Source organism: Hippopotamus amphibius, unplaced genomic scaffold (genome assembly GCF_030028045.1).
Source record: "Hippopotamus amphibius kiboko isolate mHipAmp2 unplaced genomic scaffold, mHipAmp2.hap2 H_1, whole genome shotgun sequence".
In the NCBI taxonomy this organism is placed as follows: Eukaryota; Metazoa; Chordata; class Mammalia; order Artiodactyla; family Hippopotamidae; genus Hippopotamus; species Hippopotamus amphibius.
In genome coordinates, this window is record NW_026648280.1 from 2,186,897 (window position 1) to 2,196,833 (window position 9,937).

At 44.5% G+C, this 9,937-nt stretch overlaps 1 pseudogene; it reads left to right on the forward strand.

Annotated features, from left to right (window-relative positions):
* Positions 1–1,847: 1,847 nt before the first annotated feature.
* On the forward strand, positions 1,848–2,598 carry LOC130842958 (dnaJ homolog subfamily A member 1-like; annotated as a pseudogene).
* Positions 2,599–9,937: the final 7,339 nt, after the last annotated feature.

The window sequence follows — 9,937 nt, forward strand, 5'->3', positions numbered from 1 at the left end:
GTGGCATGTGGAATCTTCTCAGGGCAGGGCTCGAACCCGTGTCCCCTGCATTAGCAAGTGGACTCTTTACCACTGAGCCACCTAGGAAGTCCTAAAAAATACAATCGTTAATAAATTTATTTTTAATTGAAATTTTTAAGGAATCTTACCATTTCTCTTACATGAATAAACACTCAGTAACCCATTATGTCTCCTCTGGAAAGCTTCTCACCTTTGGTGTTTCCATCAAAACCTGTCAGAAGAAATTCTCATGTACTTCCCTGGCTTTATCTTACTTACACACACACACAATTCTTGAACTCCCTTCAGTTCTTGCAGTCTTCAAAAGCCTCCAGAAGCCAGCTTATTCCTAGAGCAAAAGATTAGTCCATAAAATGAAAATAAATAAGGAAAACAGAGACCTTACCCAAAATGATGCATTTAATTAAAAAAAAAAAAAAAGAAGCAGGGGACTTCCCTGGTGGTCCAGTGGGTAAGACTCCACCCTCCCAGTGCAGGGGGTCCAGGTTTGATCCCTGATCAGGGAACTATATCCCACATGCCACAACTGAGAGTTCGCATGCTGCAACTAAAGATTCTGCATGTCGCAACGAAGACCCAGCATAGCCAAATAAATAAAACCATTTCAGACTTACTATTGAGAAGATAAAATATGAAATCTGCTATGAAACCTATAGGTGAATTAGGAAATGGGACTATGGTTGGCAGAGTTTTAACAGCTGTGAACTCTGACCCCAGGAGTTAACTCTCATGAATATGTTATGTTAGATGGTAAAACAATTCTGTAGATGTAATGAAAATTGCTAATTGTTTAACTTTAAAATAGAGATTATGGGGACTTCCCTGGCGGTCCAGTGGTTAAGAATGGCACTTCTACTGCAGGGGACATGAGTTCAATCCCTGGTCAGGGACCTAAGATCCTGCATGCCAGGTAGTGTGGCACAAAAAACAAACAAACAAACAAAAAAATAAATAAAATAGAGATTATTCAGGTTATCCTACTGTAATCACATGAGCTCTTAAAAGTAGAGAACTTGTTCCAGCTGAGACAGAAGTGGAAGTCAGGCAGATCTGAAGTGTGAGGCAAAAAAGATTTCACCTGACAATCTCCTGTTGTGGCTTGAATATAGAGGAAGTCAGATGGAAACTATGAGAAAAAAATTAATTCTGCCTTATGAGTTTGAAAGCGGATCTAGAGCTACAGATGAACAGAAATAAATGAACCCACTATTCTATCTGGGAGACTACAACACTCCTCTATCAGAAATGGACAGCTCCAGCAGGCATAAAATCAGTTAAGGACATACTTAAACTCACAGCACCTTCAATCAATTGAATATAGTTGACCTCTGTAGACTACTTCATCCAAAAAGAGCAGATTACACATTCCCAAGTTCACATGGAACATTCACTACCCTATTTTCTGGGATATAAAATACACCTTAACAAATTTAAAGGAATAGAAATCACACAATGACTGCTCTCAGATCACAATGGAATTCAAGTAGAAATCAGAAAGACAGCTAGAAAATCCCTAAATACATGGAGATTAAACAATATGTTTTTAAGTAACACATGAGTCAAGGAGAAATCTCATGAGAAATTTCAAACTGTTTGGAACTAAATGAAAATACATCTTATCAAAACTTGTAGGTTGCAGTGAAAGTAGTGCTTAGAGGAAAATTCACAGCATAAAAAGAAAAAAGATACAGAATCAATAGTCTAAATTTCCATCCTGGAAAACTCTAAAAAGAAATGCAAATTAAATCCAAAGCAGAAAAAGAAATAATAAAAATTAGAGTAGAAACTAACGAAATTGAAAACAGGAGAGCACAGGTGTTGGAGCAGTAGAGTGCTGTCCCAATTGCCGAGGTACTGGAATGCAAATAAGAATTCATCAGATAGGACCTGGAGTGGTTCAGCAAATTCAGTCTGTCTGCATGGAGTGCCATGGCCATGCAGAGCGAATCAGTCCTAAAGATAAATGTAAACGCTGCAATGGAAGGAAGATAGTTCAAGAGGAGAAAATTCTAGAAGTTCACATTGACAAAGACATGAAAGATGGCCAGAAGATAGTATTCCATGGTGAAGGAGACCAAGAACCAGGACTGGAGCCAGGAGATATTTCATTGTTTTAGATCAGAAGGACTATGCTGTTTTTACTCAACGAGAAGACCTTTTCATGTGTATGGACGTACAGCTGGTTGAGGCATTGTGCGGCTTCCAACAGCCAATATCTACACTTGATAACCGAACCATAGTCATCACTTCTCATCCAGGTCATATTGTCAAGCATGGAGATATCAAGTGTGTACTAAATGAAGGCATGCCAATTTATCATAGACCATATGAAAGGGTTGCCTAATCACTGAATTTAAGGTAAACCTTCCTGAGAATGGCTTTCTCTCCCCCAATAAACTCTCTTTGCTGGAAAAACTCCTACCTGAGAGGAAGGAAGTAGAAGAGACTGATGAAATGGACCAGGTAGAACTAGTGGACTTTGATCCAAATCAGGAAAGACGTCGCCATTACCATGGAGAAGCGTATAAGGATGATGAACATCATCCTTGGGGTGGTGTTCAGTGTCAGACCTCCTAATGGGGCCAGTGAATAACACTCACTGCTGGCATTTTATTTGCAGTAGTGATGGAGTGAAGGACTATAATCATAATATGCTCACTACTTGCTATTGTTTTAATATTCAATTATAGTAGTGTTTTAAAAGTTAAGTGAAGAATAAACTCGAATATAAAAAAATTCTATTTTGATTATTCTTCTTTGAAGTCCATCTCACTTCAACTGTGTTAGAAAACGTAGCTTCCCTTCAGTTCTTGCCTTGCAGTTATGTCAGTTCTTAATTTTCATTGTTGAAGACTTATCATATTGTCCCGTCTAAGAATGTAGATTTTCATGAGTCTAGATTGTAGTTTTTTTTTTGTTTGTTTTTGTTTTTAATTTTTTTATTTATTTATTTTTTTTTGGGGGTACACCAAGTTCAATCAACTGTTTTTATACACATATCCCCGTATTCCCTCCCTTCCTTGACTCCCCCCCTCTCGAGTCCCCCCCACCCTCCCCGCCCCAGTCCTCTAAGGCATCTTCCATCCTCGAGTTGGGCTCCCTTTGCTATACAACAACTTCCCACTGACTATTTTACAGTTGGTAGTATATATATGTCTGTGCTACTCTCTCGCTTCGTCTCAGTTTCCCCTTCACCCCCCGCCCCCCCCATACCTCGAGTTCTCCAGTCCATTCTCTGTATCTGCGTCCCTGTTCTTGTCACTGAGTTCATCAGTACCATTTTTAGATTCCGTATATGTGAGTTAGCATACAATATTTGTCCTTCTCTTTCTGACATAGATTGTAGTTTTGCTCTCTATAGCTTGGTCCCTAGTCTTTTTTTTTTTTTAAATTGGGTCTTTGTTACTGCCCGCAGGCTTTCTCTAGTTGTGGCAAGTGGGGGCTACTCTTCGCTGTGGTGTGCAGGCTTCTCAGTGCGATGGCTTCTCTTGTTGTGGAGCACAGGCTCTAGGTGTGCGGGCTTCAGTAGTTGTGGCACTCAGGCTCAGTAGTTGTGACTCGCAGGCTCTAGAGCGCAGTTCAGTAGTTGCGGTGCACAGGTTTAGTTGCTCCACGGCATGTGAGAATCTTCCCAGTCCAGGGATTGAACCCATGTCCCCTGCACTGGCAGGCAGATTCTTAACCACTGTGCCATCACAGAAGTCCCTCCCTATTCTTTCGAATGACCTGCTTCTCACTCTCTAAACCTTGAGGAAGTAATTGACTTGTGTTATACATTAGTGCTTTCCATGTTCAAAAAGCATACATATAACTTTGTCTCTTATTTTCAGAATTGTGCCACTTCATGATATTTATCTGTGATGCCTACTATAATTCATATCTCTCATTTCCTCTCTCTCTCCCTCTTCTCTCTCCTTTGTTTGCTATATCACTGTTTTGCTTTACCCCGTGGGTTTGTTTTCTCTCTAAGATCACACCTAGCCACAGATAATTTACTCAACGTATGCAGTGACCTCATACTAAACTTCCATGAAAAGGGAACACAGGAGAATGATGAGCCATCTAGAGTGGTTTCCCAGACTTGGAATCTTCTCCATATGGATTTACTCCTGGCAAAATGAAGAAGAAATATTACTGAGCTGAAGTCAAGACAGGTCATAGACATTTTCTCTCTCTTTGTTCTTCACATTATTTAGTGGAATCCAGAAGGATGGATGTGTTTTGATATAGTTATGAAACTTAAAATTTATAGTGTAACTATATTTCTGTCTTCTGCTCTTCCAGCTGACTTCTGAAACCTCATGTTGTCTGTTCGCCTTGCAGAGCCATGGACATTTTTATAATGCACTCTTGTAGATGATGGTAGGTAATACAGTACGTGGTTGGAGGGGGGCATGCAAACACAAGAGTGTGTTTGACAAACTCAGGACAAGTTCATGGGACTGTCTGCAGGACAAGGGAGGTGATGCAGGTTGAGGATAAGGCTACTTTGCTGTAAGGGAATAAAGAGCACAGAATGGGGAAGGTTTATAAGGTGAAGGACATGACTATAGGATGGGACATCTGGAGGAGAGCAGGGCCTACAACTTGTTTCTCTGCAAATAACTTCCAGCATGCTCTCTTTTGCTGGTGACACATGACCACAAGATAGAAGCATAAGTCCAGGACCAAGAATATCCAACTGCAATAGAGTAGCCTGTGTTCTAGAACTTTTTAAAGATATGTGCACACCTCATGACATAATATGTAGAGGTCAATGTTGGAGAGCACTGCAGACGGAGCAGTAAGAAAAGTGGGTGAGAATCCAGAGAGGTGAGGATTAGTCCTGCATGGGATGTACAAGTAGAAGTGACAAGTAGAGTTAACAAGTCAGCAAAGTGTCAAGAATGGGGAAGGAACACCAGAAACGAGGTGTGGCCACTGGAACTAGCACAAAATACTAATCAAACACAACAAGTTTCTCCTATAATTTGAACACAGCCCTGACATCACGTCGTCTCCCAGGTGCCACTCAAGACTAGGAGCCTCCTGACCCATCTTGCTGTGGCTGGATTAATAGCCATTTGTGAACGACTGAAGGCTCACCATCCTGCTCCCAAGATGAGCAAATATACATGGCACCCATGTGAGGCAATTACTTAGGGAAAGACATTACAAAAGGGCAGCCAGTACTAGGCCAGAACTCAGGACACAATGGGAAAGAAAACTATTACAGAAAATTTCGGAGGGTCTTGTAAGAGAAGACCATGGTCCATGTAATTAACAACCATGTCAGTGATGGCAATTCCTGGCACAGGCAGGCACGAGGAAATGTCAGCTAGAGGAAAGAAATAGGATCTGGGGTACTGGGGTGTTTTAGATCTGGACAAAGTCACCAGGCCAGGGAAAGGACTAGCAAACTAGGATCAATTATAGGGACCAGTAGATGCCTGACCCTCAATCACTCTTTGTGAGGCTGCAAGGAAGCAGGTGTTGGGGCTTTTCAAGGAGACAGCAGGGCAGTGCATGCACCTTATCCCAACCAACCTCAGCACCTACTTAGGGACCTGGGGAAGGAAGCAGTGTCTGTGGTTCTGACGTAGGAAAGGCAGACCAGGCTCTAAGGAAAAAAGAGAGAGCAGGGAATACCTCAGGGCACAGAGGTGGGTGTGCGGACCTTACTTAGGGAGGTTTACGTTCAAGGTTCTCCAGCATCACATCACGGTACAGCTGTCTCTGAACCTCATCAAGGAGACCCCACTCCTCTCCAGAGAAGTACACAACCATATCACAGTGCTTTGTCATGATGGTAACAGATAAAACTATAAAGAGCTCTTCTCTGAGTACCCACAATGCACCCCATATACATCTACACCATGCCCATCCTTCTCTCAAGCCCCCCAACTCAAGGGACAAACCAGGTCCTGGTGCAACTTGAGCTGGTGTCTCCTTTGGGGCTCACTGGTCATGAAATCCAACAATCAGCAACAAGAGACAGTTGGAAAAACAGATGTCTAAAGCTGTGGGCCTGGTGAAGATGCATCCATCCAATCCTGTCAGGCTATTCTCAATAGAATCAACGTCACATAAGTCTCAATACCAGAGCTCTGGGACCATCAGACACACTCCCTCTCCAAGTACATATCACTCTTGATTGCACAGCCCTCACATCTCTGAACACCACAGCCACATGCCAATGACCACCATGCCTCACTGCCCCACAGCACAGGCATCTCCCTGGCCACCCATATGTTATTTTTGTTTTAATCATCTCCTTTTTACCCCACTGGTAAGGATGGAATTCCTGTCCTAGGGTTATGGCAATGCAGAACACATGATACCTGACACTTGACAGATGAGATCAATAGCAGTTTGTTAATTAGAGACACAGCCTGGGAGAGGAGGACACCACATACCATACAGGGCCACATGAATGTTGTACACTGGGAAAGAACCACTGGGGGTTGTGAGGTGGAAGTTTTGTAGGATCAAGAGGTCGGGGTATAACCTGGTTCCCACAAGGTGATGCAAACGGCTTGTCTGAATAACTGCAGGCCAGTAGAGACTGAAACCCACTTCAAAAAGGTAAGCAGTGTTAAAAAGGAGAAGGCAGGTGAAAACAGTCATTGTGCTAAACCCTAGGTCAGCAAAACAACACTTAACACCTAACCTAATTGCAGTTTCAACCTGCAGGAACATAACCTTTAACAAATCAACCTGGAATTTCCTGGTCACAACTAGTGAGGTAATACGTCCAAAAGACCCCTTTCTAGGGCGACCTTGCCTGAGACAATGCATTCTTTGCTAATAATTTCCCTTTTCCACCTCCTTTCCACCTTTAAAAACCTTTCCTTTTCTCTTTGCTATGTGGGATGCTACCCAAAGCATATTGATGAATAATACCAATTTGATCTTTTTTTTTTTTTTGGCCACGCTGTGTGGTTTGTGGGATCTTCTCCAAACAGGGATCGAACCTGCATCTGCTGCAGTGGAAGCATGGAATCCTGATCACTGTTCAACCGCCAGGGAATTCTCGCCAATGTGATCTTTAAATTTACTCTGTTGAGCTTTTGTTCTTTAACAGCAGGAACTGCTCTGGTCTCCTTGATAAAATGGGAGACCCTATCTAAGATTACCAAGTCAAGTGGGGAACTTGCACTCAGGCCAGTTTAGCCACTCCAGGTTTTACCATGTGTCAAGGCAGCACAAAGTACTGGGCCTTATTCTTATGCCTTAAAATACAACTTTGCAGAAAGGACCCAGAGTTGCTTGGCAAACTCAAACAGGATTCAATACTAGCTTAGAATTCCCATAGCTCCCATTGGGGGTGGAAACATCTAATCCTTCTATGAAGGCCTCTCTCCCTGTATAGCTGTTCACTGCCTAAGTCTAAGTCACACAGAACCACCTGTCAATTTTGGATACCCATGGCCCTCTTCCATTTCTGTGCTGCTCTTGCTGTCGCTCAGCAATGAGAGCCTTCTCTATCTATCTAACCCTCATTCAAAGCCCAGCCCCATTTACCAACCACCCCTGTGCTAAAATGATCACAAATGACCATATTTGCCCCTGACCATGTGCACCAGGATGAATGAACCATTCCAGGTCCCATCAAAATCCTCACAAAATCTCGGTGAGTCCCTAGCGTGGTGAATAAGCAATAGCTCTGGTCTGCATGTCACCTTGCCTCAATCACCCCTATGCCTCGGCATCCATCTCTCTTCTCTTACAAGCCTTGGCCATTTGTCAGGCTCTCCTGTCTGATACATCCTACCTTCATGGCCACATACTTACTCCAACTACATTTAAGAATCCCAATATACATCATTCAGGTACTCAAGCAAGAGACCCGGTGCTCGGCCCCCATCCTCCACTTTCTGGCCCCTGAACTACTTTAAGACATAACATTAAGATTATTCCTTCTAAATGTGACCACAGGTCACTCACGTGGGTCCACGGTAGCTACCGCATTTTTTTTTTTTTTTTCAATTTTGCTGTGCCGGGTCTTGGTTGTGGCACACGGGATCTTTAGTCTTTGCTGCGGCATGTGGGATCTTTAGTTGAGGCATGTGGGATCTACTCCCTGACCAGAGATCAAACCTGGTCCCCCTGCATTGGGAGTGCCGAGTCTTGGCCACTGGACCACTAGGGACGTCCCAGTGGCTAAGACTGGCACATTTTGTGTATCTCCAACTTGAACTGCTCTTTCGATTTCCCAACTTATAGGTCCAGCAGCCAATTTCATGCGTCCACTTACTGGTTTCTGAAATACCTCAAACTCTTAACATGGTCAAAACAAAGCTCCTGATAACCCCAGTGAATATTACCCCTACTATCAACTTCCTCATCTCAGCTGGAGTTTCCATCCTAACAGCTACTAAAACTGAACACCCTGGGGTTATCCCTGATTTCTCTGTTTCGCTCTCTTACCATCCATACTAGAAAACCTAGTTGCCCCCTTTTAGAACATGCATCCAGACTCCAACCACATTTCCTAAATTATAGCCCTGGCCCACTAACCCTTACCTACACTATGTCAGTAGCCTCCACCCTGATTTTCCTTGCTCCTTCCTCACTCCCACAACCTGTTCTCCACTCTACAGTCAGATGGAGCCTTTTTAGACCTTGGTAATATCACCTCCCTCCTCTGATCCAAACCCCCCCAATACATTCAGAATAGATGCCCAATACCTCAGGCAGTCATCCTACGTTCCATTTCTTTGCTCATACCAGAAAAGGAGACCTGTGGTTCCTTAACACTACCAGCTCAGTTTTAACACTAAGTATTTGCAAATCCTGGTACCAGCTCCTGGGTTAACCTTCCACACTAGTTTCCATTGGTTGCCAGAATTAGGACCCTGGGCTTGCGGTTTCTATAGGATCCCCAGACCCAAGGACTGGGAAAATGGCATGTAACAGTCCCAGGACACCACATACCAGAAAACATCTCAGTGACGGTTAGAGCCAGTAAGGAACTAAGACACCCACTACATACCAGTTTTTTATCCATAAGTACTTCTGCAGCCTTGGGACTCTGTGGAAAGAGATAGGCCTTAGAAGAACGTAACTGGGGCTTAGAAACGTTGAGGCTCATGCCACCTTGTATCCTTGCCTGGCCTTGGACCCAGGTGACCTCAGGTTGGTCGTCTGACCTCTGTGCTCTGTCACCCCTTAACATCAGTGTTACCTTGAACAAAGATTCAACCTCCTAGTGCCTCAATGTCCTCAGCACTCGCCTCAAATCTATTTTTCCTTTGAACAGTCTTGGGAAACATTTAAAATGCTAATGTAACACCTGTTCCCCTTTTGTTCAAAATTCTCCATGCCTTCTTAGGTCCTCAAATAAAGATACAACCGTCAGCCTGACAGTTTGGGCATGAGTCTGCTTCACATTTTTGGGTCCTACTGACATAAGATGGATCCCAGGTTTCCCGAATCCTCCGGCCTCAGTCCCACCTCCAAGCCTCTGCACCTGCGGGTCCCTTCGCCCGTCACCCTCTCCCACGTGCCCTCACACACTGCCAGAAACAGGGCCCCACGGTCGACCGCCTCACCATCCCGGACACTGCGGCCGAGGCTTCGGGCACGAAAGCAGGTGCCCCGCACTCGGGGCTTCAGTGTCTGGTGGGGTGAGGGCTGTGAGGGCGCAAAGGATGAGCGTTGACTTGAGGCGGGTCCCTCAGCGCCGCCGCCGCTGGACCCTGTGGGCGGCGGGGAGCAGCGAACGGCAGGGGGATGTGGGCACAGCAGTCACTCTCCTGGGCCTGGCTCGGGGCATCCCGAGTGGCGTCGCGGGGCCTCAGACCTGCCTCTGTGCTGCGGGGATTACGCCTCCACTCGGACCTTTCTGGTTCTGTCACCTGGGTCCTGACACAATGCTACGAAGGTGAACAGACCCACAGCCATTAAAACGGCCTCCTTGAGGAGAAGGCCGGAC